The following is a 4,971-nucleotide window of genomic DNA, read 5'->3' on the forward strand; positions in this document are numbered from 1 at the left end:
TATATATATGAGCAGAGAACTCTGTGGAAGCCTCTGCTACCAACTGGAATAAGGTGGAGTTAATGTTAGTCTTCCAGTCACACTGGAACTGTCTGTACTGAACACTGAAAAATAAATTGTTTATTTATGTAATAGTATCTTTAAAAAAAAACAAAAAACAAAAAACAAAGCACTAACGGGTAGAGATGTCTCTTTTTTTTTTGTACTAAGTGTAAAGAAAGTACTTTAGGAGCTTTTTGACTGAAGCTGTATGTCTCTTAAGATCACACCCCCATTTGACCCTTCAACACCTCATCTTCTCTTGTTAAAAAGAGCATCGCCTAAAAACATGTCCGACGTTCCCAACAGCTTTGGCTCTATTTAAAGTGTTGCATCGTGTGTTTTGTTCACGCACCGTTGCTGGCGCGCAGCGACGTCTTGTTGGATGTTGGAGCGGCGGAAATGTTCCTGGAAAGCTGGATGTTGTTGTCGAGTGCTGCACTGATACTTTCTCTTCAGTCGTGCGAAATAAAAGTCCCCCTTTTGAAAAGTGCTCGCCAAGTCACGTTTGTTTGACGTCGTCGCGGACCTTTCCCCGTTGCCTCCACACACACTCGCTTAATATGACGTTTAGATTCGCATTTAGCCATTTGCAGAGTGGACCAAATGGCGTTGAAACACTTTGACTTGAACTTCGCGTAAGACAAAAACAAATGTCGCAGAGCACGTCAGATGTGATTTTTAGGATAAGAATGTTAAAATGTCCCACGTCAACTGATTTCACTTTTCACTGTTTTCACTGATTATTGAACTTCAACCCTTTCATGCACCCAGTAACCTTATAACACGATAAGCTGTCCACTGTCGTAACCCCTGTCCCTCAAAGGGTTAAACGTCACTTCCCCCAAAATGTGTGTGTGTGTTCTCAGAAGGAGGCTCCAGTAGCAAACAATGAAATAACCAAGTCACATTGTTCACAATTCAATGGGCAATCAATCGTGCGTATTGTCATTCAGTGAAAACACATTCTGTCGGACGTGTTGCTCTTTATTGTTCTTGTGATGATCATGATGAGGAGGAAGAGGATTGTAATTTTTAATTATTACCAAGAGGAGTTTTGTGTTTTGGATCAAAACAAAACCAAAATTAAATCTGAACACACTCGTTCTACAAAGGACAGTAAAAATAAACAGTCTGATTCTAAGATACAAAAAAATAAATAAAATAAATACAATTTGGGGTGAAAAGAAATACCCCCCATATATATCTATATCTATATCTATATATATATATATATATATATATATATATATATATATACACACAGCCTTGTCATGAAAAAAAAAATTATGAGTGACAACAATCCATCCATCCATTTTCCGATCCGCTTATCCTTACAAGGGTCACGGGGGGTGCTGGAGCCTATCCAGGAGGGCGGGGGACACCCTGAACCGGTTGCCAGCCAATCGCAGGGCACACAGAGACGAACAACCATCCGTGCTCACAATTACATCTAGGGACAATTTAGAGTGTTTCATTAGCCTGCCCTGCATGTTTTTTTGCAATGTGGGAGGAAACCGGACTATCCGGAGAAAAGCCACATAGGCACTGGGAGAACATGCAAACTCCACACAGGTAGGCCGGAGCTGGGATCGAACCCGGTACCTCTGCACTGTGAGGTTGATCCGCTCATCATCGTCGTCCACTGTGCCGCCTTTTCATTTCACCAGTATTTTTTCTTCCCAACAAAGTGGGTTTTAGAAACATGTATTTCACTAAACAGCAACAACAAGCACCCCTTATCAGTGAAATGTGAGCGACACACTTTGAAACATTTTTGCAGCAAAACAATACAGGACAACATGTCCTTGGACCCGAAGTCAGGAATCCACATTTTTCATTTTACGGCTAAAAGCATGTTGCTACAAGAATGTTCCTGCTCTGTCGAGTGGCCCCGCACATAACCAAGCCTATTATTTCCATAAATCCTCTCCCCTTCAAGGAAAAGCACACAAGTTAAAATCTGGTCATCACTGTGTGTGTGTGTGTGTGTGTGTGTGTGTGTGTGTGTGTGTGTGTGTGTGTGTGTGTGTGTGTGTGTGTACGCGCATTGAGCCAAACGTCATGTCAAATGTCTGTTCCTCGGCATTCCAATAAGGCTTAATACACCAGCTGGCAGTTTTGTTGAGAGGTATAAATCATTCAAAATGAACGATAAATAAATCAAGCCGTGTGCTGACTTGGACATGCTGGTAATGCGCTGCGGTCGTGTGTCTTCATTGTGGCGTGCATGCAAAACGAGTCCATGACCTCTCTCAGGAGCTTCCTTCACACATTCGACATGAGAGGAGCGGCCAAATTGCATTTCATGACCGTTTCAGTGAGCACCCGTACCCCCCTGCATTTGAAATAGTTCATTATTCATCAAGTAGGAAACCCTCTCTAATTGGGGACGTGTGTTGTGGGCGCTTTGGGACACCGCAGCGCGTTACCTCATTGCTTCACTTTGCATGATTATTTGCTTTAGTGGCTGCCAATGCGGTAAATGATATGAGAGTTGAAAAAAAAATCGTAGGTTGGGGAGATTGTGAAATATTGTGTAATCGGCGGATATGAATCTGCACGCAAATGTACCTTTGTGGCAGGAACGCTTCCAACTTAATTCCACTTGATTTATAGTGCACTTCAAAAACAGCCATAGCTTCATACAAATTCCACCGAGGGTTTGATTTCCTTTCGGGAGAACAAAAGTTCCTTCAGTAGAATGCATCCTTTTTTTCTTCGCTGAATGTGGATATGACCGTCATCCATATAATAGGTAAGGGAAATACCATGCTTTCTTAAGATGTGACCCAGGGGTAGCAAATACAATGAAAACAGCAGGGGCCTCAAAATTGAACCCTGTGGAACACCATACAGCGGTGTGGCCTTAGTGGAAGTTTGAGCCCAAAGGCCTGTTCTTGTTTTGTTATGCATTTTGTAAAAAAGCAACAAAAAGACATAAATAAATAAATTAGCATTACATTCTAACAGAATACGTTCTAGAATGATCTCTACACACAGCGGATAATCCATAAAGGATATTTGAAGGGCACCGGATTACACCGTGGCACTTGCTCCACTGGCAGAGCAAAGCGGAATCGGAGAGTGTTGAAGAGTGTCATGCAAATGAGCTTTTAAAATGAAGAAGAAGGCAGCTCAGTGTCCCTTTTGTTTTCAGACACACATTGAGCCCGAAAAGTTCTTGTTAAGATGGACGGGATGGCTCGACAGAAACAAGGACGTGCATGTGTAGGCCGGAAAAGTGTGAAAAGGGCGCTCGTCATGGAGCGGGAGAAGGAGCTAATTGAGAGGAGTTGGCAGCGGGAGCGGATTCGGCTGCAGAATCAACCGTGTGCGACGCATGCTAATGCTACAGTGTTGTTCGAAAAGAATCACTCAGAGAGCTCACACCATCACAAAGGCAAAGTAAAAAATGGTTTCTTCCATTGCACCGACCCTTCATATAAAAACCTTAATGAGTTCATTTTTGCATCATTATGCAATAATTAAAAAGACGATGCAAAGTTTCCTCAATCACTTATTTACTTTTACTTGACGACTAATTTAATTTTAGTATTAGTCTAATTATAGAAACAAGATTGCAAAATCTATGCTCATAACTCATCACGTGCGGCGACGACACCACAGTCATCGGCCTCATCAAAGACGGCGACAAGTCTGAGTACCGACAAGAAGTGGAGCAGCTGGCGCTCTGGTGCAGCCATCACAACCTGGAGCTGAACACGCTCAAGACTGAAGAGATGATCGTGGACTTCAGGAAACCTCCTTCGCCACAACTGCCCCTTACACTATCCATTTGCCTTGTGTCAAATGTCAAGACCTTCAAGTTACTGGGAATCAGTCTCTCGGGACATGAAGTTGGCGGCGGCCAACATGAACTCCATCCTGAAAAAGGCCCAGCAGAGGATGTACTTACTGAGGCTGCTGAGGAAGCATGGCCCACCACAGGAACTGCTCAGACAGTTCTGCACAGCAGTCATCGAATCAGTCCTGTGTTCATCGTCTGGTTTGGGGCCACCACAAAAAATGACAAAATCCGACTGCAACGGACAGTTAGGATGGTGGAAAATATCATTGGCACCGCCGTACCCGCTCTGGAGGTCTCGCACACCGCAAGAACCAAGACAAGGGCGCGGAAAATCCAACTGGACCCCCAACACCCTGACCACCACCTCTTCCAGCTGCTCCCTTCAGGTAAGCACGATTGAACCATGCGCACCAAAACCAGCAGACATTCAGCTTCTTGCCTTTAACTCCCTAAACAGTGACTCAAATCTATAGTGGCTATTTGAATTTTTGCACACGCCCCATGCAATAGTATTCCCGCACTGACCATTATAGCTTCAGCTCTCTACAGACTTAGACAATTGTTGTTGATCAATATTCCATAGCACCAGACACTTTGAAGTGCTCAAGGGCTTTCTGTATAATTGCACACCAAAAGTTGTACTACAATGACTGCTACTGGTCACTTTAAAAGATGCCCCAATGATTATTATTATTATTATGGCTCTGCACATTGTCGCACAGCTGTCATTGGGTGGTACTACCACACTATGGTCCTCTTACATCTTTCGACGCTTATATGTCATGTCTTTGTTTATCGTAGTTAGTTGTTATTGCAATACTAGTGTACCCTATAATACCAGAGACAAATTCCTTGTGTGTTCTACACACTTTGCCAATAATTCTGATTCTGAGTTTTAGCTGAAAGGTAGCATACAAACTGCCCGTGTTAGCTGCTATGCTACCTGATCAAGAAGCAACTTAGCTACGTAATTCGGAAAGAAAATAACATTGATGGAAAAACCGTATGTCTTTTTCTGATAATACATAAAGTGGGGTTCTTTTCGTCTGAGTGGAACACCCCATTACAGTTGTAAACACAGAAAAACAGAAGACTTACCTTAGCACTTAGCATGAGGATGT

The sequence above is a fragment of the Hippocampus comes genome, unplaced genomic scaffold (assembly GCF_001891065.2).
Source record: "Hippocampus comes isolate QL1 unplaced genomic scaffold, H_comes_QL1_v1.1 scaffold62, whole genome shotgun sequence".
NCBI classification, from domain to species: domain Eukaryota; kingdom Metazoa; phylum Chordata; class Actinopteri; order Syngnathiformes; family Syngnathidae; genus Hippocampus; species Hippocampus comes.